The sequence below is a fragment of the Ambystoma mexicanum genome, chromosome 8 (genome assembly GCF_040938575.1).
Source record: "Ambystoma mexicanum isolate Mex_15411 chromosome 8, UKY_AmexF1_1, whole genome shotgun sequence".
Taxonomy (NCBI): domain Eukaryota; kingdom Metazoa; phylum Chordata; class Amphibia; order Caudata; family Ambystomatidae; genus Ambystoma; species Ambystoma mexicanum.
In genome coordinates, this window is record NC_090929.1 from 896,327,457 (window position 1) to 896,341,153 (window position 13,697).

Here is a 13,697-nt window from a genome sequence, read left to right on the forward strand (position 1 = left end):
TTACTTCATAATGTGGGAACACAGATACTTGAGTTCTGAGCACAAATCACCTAGCAAAACAAATGTGTGTTTTGTGACCTCAGGGGTACACCTTCATCGCATGTGCCTCATTTCCCATATCCCATCAAAATTGTAAACTCTTAAAAATAGTTAAAAATCATTTGTAATTCACCATATACAAGGTGGATATATATTTTTAATGATTCCCAGAATCCTCAAGGGATGTATTTGGTGATGCTTGAGTTGTTCCTGGAAACTGTACACTCATCTCTGTGGGGAAAGGTTGCACCTGACAGGTTCCACAGGGTGTGACCCTGTTACCCAATGCAGGAAGTGGCTGCTAAGGTAGGAACGTTGCATCAGATGAGAAACTCAACACCCTGCCTTGGGGGTAGAGAATAGGAAAGCAATTATGACTGAGCTGTTCCTTGAAATATCTTAATGTTTTGGGATTTTGAAATTCTCGTTGAGATCGTACTCAAAGTATGTTGAACAACTTGCTGCGGGGGCGGGGGGTGGTAGTAATCGCACGTATATATGTCCCAGGCTCAGACAAGGAGGCAAAGCTCAGAGGGACTCTTCCATTATTTCACTTCTACATTTTCAGGCAACCAGTTCTAGAGACAGACATGTCAGCCAAGGGAGGATGCAAGGAACCTCAGCAGCCCCACTGCCAAGAGCCCCAGGTCCAGGGCAAGTGCCAAGAACGTAAGTAACAATATTATCAATAATGTCGACAGAGTAAAATTGCTCTTTGCACTTAAATGATTGCTGTTTACAACCCAGCCCATCTGTGCTCACCTTATCTACTTTTCAAGGATGAAGGACTGAGTGGGTGTTGCATGTATTCAAGCGTGTGATATACAGGTTACAAAGAGCTCTTTGCAGTGAGTGTTCAACCCACTGATCTATCTCACTGATTGTCTTACTTATTGACTTATTGTTCATGTGGTCCAACAATATGATTTGTTCCTATGGGTAAACATATTATATTTCCTCAATGAAAAATAGTCCATGTTCACTTTGATCTTTTGTGTACATGAACTCTTCACAGTGCTATTCTAATGCACCCCTATCATAGCATTTCACCCAGCTTTAACAGTATCACCATAGATAATAATGTCTAAATCCTGATTACCTATACTTACTTATACAGCATAACACACTATTAGACTTGGCAGATCGGCACAACACCCCAGATGGCCAGAATACTTTAACACAAAAAAAGACTTTAGTGTGTCAGAGGGGAGTAAATTACCTCTGTGGTAGTATGGCTCATTTACCTCAGTCCAACACAGCACAATTGCATACATGCGAAATACAATAAATGGAGACAAATGCCCATCAGGGGGAACTGACAATTATTTGTGATTAAAAACAGCAGTGGTCCCAACTCTTTTGCAAAGTTATGCAATTATTTATTGTTGTTGAATTGACACAAATATATCTAAAATACAAGTGAGTAAAAATTAACATGATCCACTACTTAGTATTGCACTACCCCCTACTCCGCCCCCCTGTCATTTCCCCCCTCCACTGCACTTGCGCGATCTTAATGTCACCTAGCCTAGTAAGATTGTTGTATCTGTCTTCCCTCTGTTTACCCTCCCTTGCCTCGTTGCGCTTTGAAACACTAGTGTATAGGTGCGTTATAAATGCCATATCATATCACATCATACTTTGCAGCATAGTTGGAAAATTTTACAAAGAGTGCTCGTGCAGGAACTCGACAACACATTTTTTGAGTGCAAACAAACTGTAAAGGGATGTATGCAAAAACGATGTCCAAATGTCTGTCAACGTGTATATGTCAACCCCAATGTTTGCTTCTTGGTGCTAGAGCAATGGTCTGCAACCTCCAGCTCGCCAGCTTCAGCCCTAGCCAGATTAGTCAATGGTGAGTGATCATGGGAGTCATAGCCCAAGATATCTGGGGAGCCAAAGGGCGCAGACCAGTGGCGTAACACAAAATGTGGGGGCCCCCCTGCGAGCCATGCTGAGGGGCCTCCCCCATCTCAGCAACAAATCACGGTCGTGCCACACTCTGGGCCGGCCTAGATTATCACGCTTGCACAATACGCATGAACGTGCTGCTGAAGGGTATGTCGCACACTGTACTAGGAGAAAGATATAAATATGTGTTTTAATGCAATATACAGCACACTTTGAGAATAATTGGCCAAAAAGCCAGAGTGTTTGCAATTGTTTTGTAGGGTAACACCAATCCAATATATGCAAGTCACCAACAGTGCACAAGAACATTAATGCTTTGCTATTAAAAACGCCATGCCACATTGAAAACATGTCCCACTGGCTTCACAATGTAGACATGTGTAGACTCGTTATTAAATTACAGTAAAGCATGCCAGGACACATTTATACAGACCTGGACTGGATGCACAAAAATGCCAGTCGAAGCAATAACACTCATCAAGAAGAGAGCACACATTGAAGCCCGGGTCTCTGCTGCCTCGAACAACACGGCCAAACTCTTTAAAATCTTCATGCAACTGGTCAATCCTGTTGCGGTCTCCACCTCTCTGGTTCCCTCCCAGGCCCACTGTATGGCTCTGGCCTCTCACTTCTCAGCTAAAACTCAGGACATCCTGTCCACTATCTCCTCTTCCTCGCCCTCTTCCTTTCTCGGCCCCCCTTTGGCCATCTCTACCTCTCCTCCTCCTTTCTCCTCTTTCTCTCTGACAACACCTGACAAGGTTTCTAAGACAAGTCCGATCCATGAAAGTGTCGTCCAAACAGGTGCTCCCCTGATCCTCCAGAACCATCAAGGGCCATATTGTACCCTCGCTGCACCTTGGCCAATTTCTGTAATCACTCTTTCACCACTGTAATGTTCCCCTCTCCCCTTAAGGACTGCCTTGAGCACCCATTCCTCAAGAAGCAGTCTGCCGATCCTACCTGTCCGGCAAACTATCGCCCAATCTCCATCACACCTTTCCTGGGAAAGCTCTTGGAAAAAAGTTGGCAATCTCCCAGCTTACTCTCCACGTTGAATCTGTTGGTTGTCTCCATGACCATAAGTCTAGCTCCAGAGTTGCCAGAGGCACGGAAACATCTCTCCTGAATACCTGTGATGATCTGCTCTCTAACCTTGATTCCAGCATTCCTTCTGTCCTAATCCTCTGTGATCTTTCCTTGACTTTCGACACAGTCAACCAAGCCATCCTGATCAATCGACTACGTTAGAACCTGGGCATCACGGATCAGGGTCTGGAGTGGCTGACCTCTTTCCTCTTGGACTGCCCCTGCCAGGTCCAACTTGGTCCCTTTTTTTTCCATCACCTCTCTCTCTCTTCCTGTGGCATTCCCCAGGGCTCTATCCTCTCACCCTGGTTTTTCAACCTCTACTTGGCCCCTTTGGCCCACCTGATCTCTACCTTCTCCTCTAACTTTCAGTGTTATGCGAATGGCACTCAGCTTTCCTTCAGGCTCCTCTCATCTCTTGCTCATTCCTGATAGACTATCCGTGTTTCAGGATTGGTGGACCTCCAACGATATCAACGTTAGTGCCATTAAAATGGAGATCCTTCTCATTGGGACCCCTGCCCCTGCTTTCCCTCTCTCACTCTGGCCACCCACCTTGGGCCCTCTTTATTCGCCTTCCTGCGAGGCAGAAAACCTACTACTACTCTCTCTTTCTCTCCTCGCATCTCGGACGTCGCCAAGAGGTCCCACTACCTACCAGCTGCTCCTCCTCAAAGGGACTCTTCCCTTTCTCACTTTCCCCCAGAAGCTCACTGTCTCCAGAGCCCTGTTTCTCTCTAGGCTGGACTACTGCAACAGCCTCTTTCTCAAGCTACCTTCCTCTACTCTCCGCCCTCTGCAACTTATCCAGAACAGGACAGCAAGACTTGTCCTTGGCCACATGCCCAGGGATCATATCTCTACAGCCCTGAAATCTCTCCCCTGGCTTTCGGTGGTTGCAAGAATAAAGTTCAAGGCCCTTTGCATTATCCACAAGGCTTTCTGGGGTCGGGCCCACACTACAACCAACGCTCTCTTCCAAAATACCTTTTTTCTCTAGCCGTTCCACCGGCTATCTCCAACTCCCTAAGGGCTAGATGCTTCTTTAGGCAGAGAGTGGGGGTGGTAGATCTCTCTCTTCTGCAGATGCCTCCCCTTGGAATGGCCTCCCTGCCCCTCTGAAACTTTAGCGGACCACCTGATGTTCGGAAGCAGCTCAAAACTTTCCTCTTCTCCTCTGCTTTTGCTCTCTCCCTCCCCTGCTGACCTACCTGACCTACCTGTCTGCTGTACCGACTGGTTGCTTGGCTACCCTCAGAGTCTCACTGAGTCCAGGCTCTTTCTTGATCAGTCACCCTTGCACTGGAGATGGCCTACCACGCACTTAGGGACTGTAACTGTAACCCTACAGTCCCTTGTTCTCCTTGCACTACCCAGAGCTGCACTGTCCTGGCTGCACTTACTGAGAGTATTACAGCCCTGTTTTCCCCGCCCTTCTACCTTGCACTCCCCCCTCCCTTTCCCATTGCATTTCTCATTCTCGCACTTGCCCGATTTGAATGACACAAGGCCTAGTAAGATCATTTGTCTTGTCACTCCCTCTATCTTCACTCCATTGCTTGTCGCGCCAAGAATCACTTGTGTACAGGTGTGTTATAATAGACTTTTATCATATCATTTTATCACAGATGATCCAAAAAAATATACAATGCTGCAGTAAGAATTGGCTAGACTGGCAGCACCCAAATGCCAATCTAGCCAGGTAATTACACTTAGCAGGACTGCTTTATCAGAAATGCGCAGTTAAAAAAAAGTCATAGCAAATTGAAGAATAACTAGACTGGCTGCACCAAAATGCCCCTCTAGCCACTAATACCACATATCATGCCTGCTTAGCCTGGACATGGACAACCATTTTGATTTATATCGCACAATCCCACCGCCCACACATGCCCTCTCCCTCCCATGCCCTACCCCAACCTCCAAAATCAGCTCCTTGGCCCAGAATTACCTTCACGTCCCTCCTCCTTGTCCTAGAGCTTACGTTTGAGGCTCCTGGCCTCATAGTTAAGTACTGGGATGAGAAAGAGTGGGATTAGGAGTAATGAAGATACAGGTAGCTAAGTCAGGCATTACCTCCATGTACCTCTACCTCATCCCAGTGCTTGTGCATGAGGCAAGCACTGCCCCCTACACAATTACAGGGACAAGAAAGAATAGGGCTAGGAGTAAAGACGATTACCAATAAGTAATTAAGGCATTAAACACAAGTAGGGTCTTATCAATATTCAGTTGACTGGGCTGCAGCACTCGCCCCAGTAATTTTGGGCTATTTTGACTCAACCTGGCTGACCTTCAGAGCAGTTGCCGGACAGAACAGGACACCGATGTTAAATGGCACCTGGGTTAACAAGGGCCAAGCAGTTACTAACGTAAAGCATTTCACTGTTAGTACCTGCATTCAAATGCCAAATCTTTTAGGCAATTGAAATTGTGATGTGTGTTTTAGCACTTTCATGGCAGGGAAGTGATTGGAAGTGTAGAAAGGGAGCAGGAGACCGTTCATTCTCACAACAGTTCATAAGTGGGTGCTTTCACACTTAAAGGAGAGAGTTAACTGCTTGTAACATTGAAGCTGCACTAGAATAGTCTCATTAAAATGCGTAAAGAAGTTAAATGCCCCCACACAAAAAAGTTTGCCTCCCCACCACCTGTGAAGTTAGCGCCTCTCCCAACATTGGAAGCATCAGTCCCCTGAAATGTAGGTTTTGTTGCGCCCCTGAGCACAAGCACAAACACCATTCACCATATACACGCATGCACACCAGCCATCCTTACATTTAAGTGTGCACTCTTTCACCATGCAGGCACACCCAGACAGCCACCCATACATTTAAGTGTGCACCCTTTCACCGTACATGCACACACGCACACCCAGTCACCCATACATTTGTGTGCACCCTTTCACCATACACTCACACACACACGTCATGGGGTTGAGGGGAGCCCTATTACTTCAAAAAGAAATTGGACCTCAGTATAAGTTTGCCGGTCCGGTAACAACGGTACCTGTAAGCTTGCCGGTACTGTTGTTACCAGATCGGCAAACTATGAGTTCTGCTCGAGGGTGCCTTCCCGCCCGCCAGGTCTAACCTGGCGGGCGTACCAGCACCCGTGAGTAGAGCATGTCGGGTGCACCGCCACCATTATGAATGGTGCCGGTGCATCCGATCTCCTCATTCCCATTGAACTCTATGGGGATCAAATGGGAATGGGGAGCATTTTTTTCCGACGCCCGCAAATGGGCAATTACCAGGTCCGGCGGGGCCGTAATGACCCGGTAATTGCCCATTCGCGGATGCTGGAAAAAAGCGCAAGTTTGGCGGCAGTCTAGCGGTTTTACCGGCAAGGCTGTAGCCAAACTTGTAATGAGGCTGTTCTTTCTTTTTGAAGTCACTCTGTTACAGAAATGATTTCTTCATGAAGGCAAAGTGATTTAAAAAAGAAATTAAAAAAAAAAGATTTTGAAAAAAATATTTGTTTTCATTTTTTTTCAAGTGGGGCCCCCTCCCAGGACATGTGCTAGCGGGCCCCCCCGCAACACGGAGGCTGCGGGGGCCCCTGTTACGCCAGTGGCGCAGACCCATGCTCTAGAGACTGCAAAAGGGAAACACAGCTTCTTTATTGTATTAGGGTGCAAGGACCTTGGTCCAAAGAGGGGTGCACAAGGCTGTTAAGGACCCTCTATCAGGTCCCATAACTCAAGGCCTGGTCATAAGGGAAAGCCACGGATTAATTGTGTGTAGAAGGCTGTGCAAGAAGTGAAAACCCTATCGAAATTGCATTGACTTTGTGGGCTTATTAGTGCCAACCAATACACTGGCTCCCAAATGAAGTGGAGGTTAGTGCAGTTGGATTGGCTTGAGTAAATCACCAAGTGTTAATGCGCCCTACCTAGGGAGTTATTTATTAAATAATAATAGTATTGTTTTCCAATATAGCACTACTTGCAGATCCCTCCAACCTCTACACTCTGTAATAACAGGTGTTATAATTTCTCCATTTTTAATGGTACTTAGTTAATTGACCCTGGAAGGATGAAAGGCTAAGTCTTGCTTGCATTTTCAACCTCATAAAGTGCAGGCCGCACTCATGTCAAAGATCAACATTTTACTCATGAGCTGTCCGCCCTTAGAATCTAATCTGAACATCATTTCAGTTGTGGGCTGTGACCAATGCCATGACCATCCAAAAGGATGCCTTCTGTTTGCCCACCTACGAGCCTTGTGGTGGGAACTTCAGACTTCTTCTCTGTACTTCTTGGATTACACAGCTGAATGCACCCTTCCTCACACCATGATGCCCTTGCCCTGTGGGTGAAAGCAGACTGCCCACCTGCACTAAGAGTAATATTTAGCCACCACTGATGGTCCATCTTGTTTTGTGATTGTCCGCCTATTGCTGTTAAAAATGTTTCCAGTATATGTGATGTATTAGGAACACCTTGATTTCCAAGCAGATGTGTCGGTGCAAATTATTTTAACCTTAATAATCTGTTTTTTTTTAGCCTGTAAACCGGTGCAGCAGTGCCAGGACCAGACTCCTCAATGTATCCCAGGTGAGAGATTAAATCAGCAAAACAATCTCCTGTTCTCACCCCCTCTGCCCTCTCATCACTGAATGGACTGTGGTGCATATCCAAGGCATACTCAGCACCTGCCATCCTACCCCCAATCGCAGACCCATCTCCACCCATAAAAACTAGAACGGCAGACACGCTGTGTAAATCATCCTTGCTGGAACTTAAGCAATACAATGCCCCTCGTGTGTTTATCCTAGATCCTTCCACACTTAAACATAACATCACATCAAATGAGAACCCACCAAGCTTATGGTAACGACTCAAAGGAAATTCTTGAGCAGGTTATGTTCCTATACACAGTGTGACTTCATTGCAGGAGAGTGCAGCATTGCATCGGCCTCTTGGGTCTCTGGTGGTGTGGCGATGGAAGGAGGCTGACTAAAGGGGGAGGCTAAGGAAGAGACCGGGATCCTAGGTATTTTTCTTTTCGTCCCAGGATGTCTATGCATTCCACTTACTGGTCTTATCCGCCACATGTATTGCTGGTTAATACAGTCATATGGAAAATGGGCACTGAGTGGCCACACACAACATAACACTGTTGCATGGCCCTATCAGCAGCGGGGTCCATTTCCACGAAGGTCTCAGAATGACATAGTCACTCAGACCCTTAGGTGAAACATATCCCCATTGTTGATATTTACTCATCTACAAGTGTATATATGCTATAAAACCGAACCACCACCTCTTCTCACGTGTCCTTTCTGCTTACCATGCTCGGTAGCTCTATGCTGACCAAACACACACTTGTTATTTTACAATAGAAAACTATCAGCAATATGTGAGTCCAATAATATGGCTTCATGCAGCATAATGTATATCCTGTGCATGCTGCTACCAGCCCACGTTAGCAAATAACTTACTGAGATTATATTTGCAAAAATGAATGGAACATGGCTTCCAACAAATTACTGTTACTGTGTAATTTACGAGAAATCTTTCTGCTACCTGTAGATAAATATGCATATTGTGTTGCTTACCTATGAAATAACAGACTGCTATGCCGGCTCCTCTCAGCTGCCCCTTTCTGTCCACCTGTTTGAAAATGTTAATTGATATCTCTTCTTTTGTAAGATGTGTATATTCATGCATGAGCAGAGATCTAACCAACATCACAGCACGCTGTGACCTGCAGAAACAAATACACACAAACAAAGCCATCTGTGACCCAATGCAAATACAACATCTCATAATCTTATAAAAAAAGGAATATAGTTGAGAATAGAAACTGTTTATTCTTTGAAAAGGGACTTCTTGATGTTCACGTATTTGCCTGCCACCCACGGTCTCTTCAGCGGGCATGCACTCACTCAACCAGCAAAAGGCTGAACTTTACATTTAATATCATTTCCTTTCTTTCATTTCACACTAACTAAGATTGCTCTAAGCAAGCCTTCTCATCCCTGTAAGCACCTGGAGATAACATCCCCTGCCAAAGATCAAAAAGGGGGCCGTGTAGTAGGGAAGCCTATGTCTCAATCCCAGAATTTCAGGAAGTAGTGTTTTCACAATTACACTATACTGGCCTTCCTCCCTGGAAACATACTGCAATGTATGATCAGTGCATTGAAGTCGAGAGGCCATCATGCTTCACAGCATACAAATACCTGCATATCTTTGGAAGGGCATTTTTATAACTGTCTCATTTTACAGGTGAAAATAAACCGCAAATAATACGAGATTGTAGTTAAAAAAGCTTATGAAGCAGTGAAACCTAAAGAACACCAAACATCTAGAACAGCATTTTAAGGTGTTCCACTCTAGTACAGACCTGAAACTCTGGATGTTAAAACAGTGCTTAAAAGGCTTGGGGGAAATGTCCACTCTGGCAGAAAATGTCCCTAAAAAAGGGCATTCTTTGTGTTCACAGCATCAGGAAAATAGGCTCAACTTCTGACTCCTAAATTATGGTATTCAAAACCTTTTGATGTGCAGTCTTCTTCTAATATTTATTTATTTAAAACACGTCCAAAACAGTATTTGTCTCTCTGACCCAAGAATGCTCTGCTGAATTTTCTCTTTTTCAAGCATTGCTGTACTTATTGGTGTTAGCTTCATTTGCTCTTCTATTTATATTGTACTGTTGTTCATGTTTGAAAAGCACATTGGATAAAGGTGTTCTATAAGTACTATGCATAAATAAATAAGTACCAATGAGGTAAATAAGATATAAGGCGCTAAATCTCTTACTAGAAGAGAAGAGGCGAAAGTCACAGAAACCCATGTTTTTAGTAACTGCTCTGTGGAACTTTTCAATATCTTTTTTAAATTGAGAAATGTTCCAACCTTTCTTCATGCACAAATGTTCCAACCTTTCTTCATTCACACAATTGTAATCAGAAAACGTAATTTACTACTGAAAACACCATTTACATACATATATCCACTTGCTGCAACACAGTCAACCATTCGAGAGTGTGGCAATGGACTGAAGGAGTGTGTGGGTTTTGGCATCAGTGAAGTGTGTGTGCATATACCTAACAAGCCAGTGCAGTGTAAAGCCCAATTTGGAAAGCAAAACCCTTCATGGTCTCACATTCTCCAGCACTGGATCAAATAATTGATCCATTTTCTGTGTGCCCACGCAAACTACTTACATCTTAAACACTGAACACAGTATTTTTACAAATGTATTTTGAGCATTGAAATATTTTGATTTCCCTAACAAAGTGTGTTCTATTGTGTTCTATTGTGATCTGTGCACGGAAATGTTAAGTTATTTGATATTTATACTGTGCCCATCACCACCATAGTGATCTTACAGCACCTGACCTTGTTCTAGAGGAGGCATATTATGACCTTGCCAGCTTGTTACCAGACCATGGTCCTTCAATATGAAATGAGGAGGGTTGAGGGGAAGGGAAGCTGTTAGGACATGGGGATTAGCCAGTAGGCGAATAGATGAGGAGGAGAGATCATGTTTGTGGCAGCTGGGATGCGTGTTTCTGAACTGTGTGATTAGCTATTGTTAGGCTTTAGAGAAAATGCCAGGCAAGTGCAGCTCGCTTTAATAACAAGGCTTAACTGTGATGGCAGTATCTAGACCAGACAGTTCTTGGTGCGAGATATGATTGGTTTGTGATTGAGTGATGGACTGAGATGTGCTCAAGCAGAAAGCAAAATCAGATTAAGTAAAATGAATCAGTGATGAGAATTAATGTTGAAGTGGGTCTGGATCAAGAAACTGCATTAATAATTGCAAAGACATAAGATCATACTTTTGCTTCCTCAGTACATCTATATCTCCCAGCTGCCACCAACTCTTTGCTAACACTATTCTTCTCATTCTTGCCACATAGAGCCATGCCCACCTCCATGTCAAGACCAGCAGTCGGTAAAAGGAGTTAAGAAGTGTTAATTGCACTTGGGAAGGACCAGTTCTCTTGCATTCTGCCTCAGGAAGAAGAATCCACAATTCTACAAGTTGTGATGAAAACCAGAAAAGTTCTTCATTATTAAATATTGCATTTCTTATTTAAGAAGAGATAAAACCTGATGACTGGGGTCACTCCTGTAATACAGGGGCACTGCTGCATTAGATATGAACCTGTTGTCTTACCTATAATAAATGCACCCTGAAATCTAAAGAACCTGGTGTCTGTCACTCTGCTTCATTCCTAGCAATAGCTGCAAAACTGAGGAAATGATTGGAAAAGACTCAGTGGGGCCTGTGAGGCCCCCCCTTATCTCTATAGATAAGCAAGATGTGGTAAAAGACTATCATCAAAAATATAATGAAATATGTCTACAAATAAAACACTCTCCCCCCGCAGCGAGAGTGCTGTAGCAAAGATGCACATGCCAAGTGTAGAACACACAACCTGAGATGTCTAATAATTATAATATTTAATAATAGGACCAATTTTAATGATAGAAACTATACTATTAACATCAATAATAATGATGAATATGATTCGGTTTATCAGTATTAATACCATTATTCCTGTTGCAAAGGTATTTGATAGATTGTTTGCAAGGTTATTGGGTTTGGACCAAAAACACATACATAAGCAAATATGATTACACAGGAGACAAAGAAGAGTATGTAGAGGGAGGTCTCAATACACACACACACACACCTCTATGCACAGTGTGTAGTCAATATGTACAATCCATAGGTGGCGGTGCAGAGTGTACAGGGGGAGACAAAGGATGGGACACAAGCCCCTAGTGGGGAAGGGAGTTGTAGTTTGAGGGCACACATGAATGCACAGATGCTGGTTATACTGTTTATTTCTAGGTTAGGGTGTACCAGCGGTAGTGGGGTGAAGAAAATGTAGAAGAAAAAGTCAGTAGATGCACAGGGTGGGCAAGAGACAGAAATAATGAGAAGGGTGCTAGAGTCTAGAGCAAGATTAGTGACATATCACAAAATGCAGGTAGCCAAATAAGAGAGGTAAGACCATGAACTGATTTAAAGAGAAGGAGACGTTTGAAGAGGGACACTTGTTGCACAGTGATCCATAAAGCATGAAAGTGGGAGGAGTGGGAGGTTGGTGGCAGCTGAGCATTGTATGTTGTGCATAGTGTTCGTTGCAAAGCTTACAATTAGGGAGGCCCATAGGGGGCACAACAGTATGCACTGTGACTGAGTACTAGGGTGGAGATGAGAGGACAGATTTTGTAGAGGTTACGCTGGCTGAGTCTGGCTGCATTAGCGAAAGAGGTGAAAAATTGCTTGAGTTTAAGGTCACTGTCAAAGAGGTGCCCCAACGTGTGAGCACTGCGAGCAGTGAAGGAAGGGAGGTTAAAAGGAGGTTTGAGGAATTCAAATGGGTGAGAGTAAGAGGGAAGGGGCATTTGGAGCATATGGGTTTAAAACGTCAATGCTTGGAGGAGTTAAACGTGAGGCTGCATAGGGCCATCATTTGACGGATGACTGGAAGACAATTGGAGATCCTTGAAGCGGAGTTAGAGATGAAGGAAGCTAAGCAGAACAAGAATCTGCATGTCATTAGCAAATAGGTGGTACAAGGATTTGAAGGAAGAGTGACAAGGTGAAGAAGGTAAAGAGTAGCGGCACAGGACAGTGCCGTGTGGGGCTTGCAATATGGGAGGTGTTGAAATGGATATCTCCCTGTTTCAAGAGATGGACTAACATTGCTAAGAGTGACTGGATGCCAACCACATGAGATGAGTGAAGGGTCCTAGATTCTGAGTATCGAAAGGGTAAGGAGAGAGGATTGGTAAACAGTGTTGAAGGCTGCAGAAAGGTCAGGAAGAATACAGTTTGATGTGGGTTTGAAGGTGTGGGCTGTATTGAGAAAGTTCTAGTAGTGGGTCAATGCAATATCTGTGGAGTGACAGCAATGGAGTCCAGACTGAACAGAGTCAGAACGTCTAAGTGTCTGGAGATCTGTTGAAGAACATGTACTTCAGGAATTTAGAATATTGGGGGAGAAGAGAGACACACTGATCAATGGCAGGTTGTTTAATCACTCAAGGGCTTCTTGAGGATGACTTTAATTATGGATTCTTTAAGCAGGCTGAGAAGATCCTAGTTGAGAAGGAGTGTTTGCAAAGGGAAGACAGATAGGAGAAGGCTAGGGGTGCAAGGTCTGTGAATCAAAAGGATCTACAGGAGTATATGACATGTTTTCTGAATGGAGAATGTGAGGCAATTCAGTATGAAAGGTTGGTGATATGGAACCAAGGGGGCATGGAATAGAAATGTAAAGGGAGAAGCTGGGGACAAGGGGGAGTAGTAAGTGTGTCATGAATCTTAGATTGTTTAAAGGAGGAATAAAGGGAAATAGCTTCACTGAGAAGGAAACAATAGATAGATTGAGGGCAGTTAGGGCATGTGTGATGTACAGCAGGGGATATTTTGAGGGGATGAGAGTGGAAATTAGAGATTGGATTAGAAGTGTAGTGCAACCATCAAGTGCTTCATTGTAGCAGAGCAGGAGTCGAAGGGAGCAGGATTTACACCATCACCACAGTTTTTAAGGGGTGATTCATGGGGTGAAGCAGTTCTGGGCCATGGACTGGATGGAGTAATTGTACATTGAGGGTAGTATTGTTCAAAGGGAGACCTAAGAATCAAGTAGAATTGATGGAAGCCCTGGTCAAT

The 13,697-nt window shown here is 44.2% G+C and overlaps 1 long non-coding RNA gene across 1 annotated transcript; it reads left to right on the forward strand.

The window, feature by feature from the left end:
- The first annotated feature begins 544 nt into the window (after positions 1-544).
- LOC138472542 (uncharacterized) lies at positions 545-11,214 on the forward strand. The gene is made up of 3 exons (XR_011268631.1): positions 545-708; positions 7,550-7,600; positions 10,924-11,214. It is a non-coding gene; the product is annotated as an uncharacterized lncRNA (long non-coding RNA).
- Positions 11,215-13,697: the final 2,483 nt, after the last annotated feature.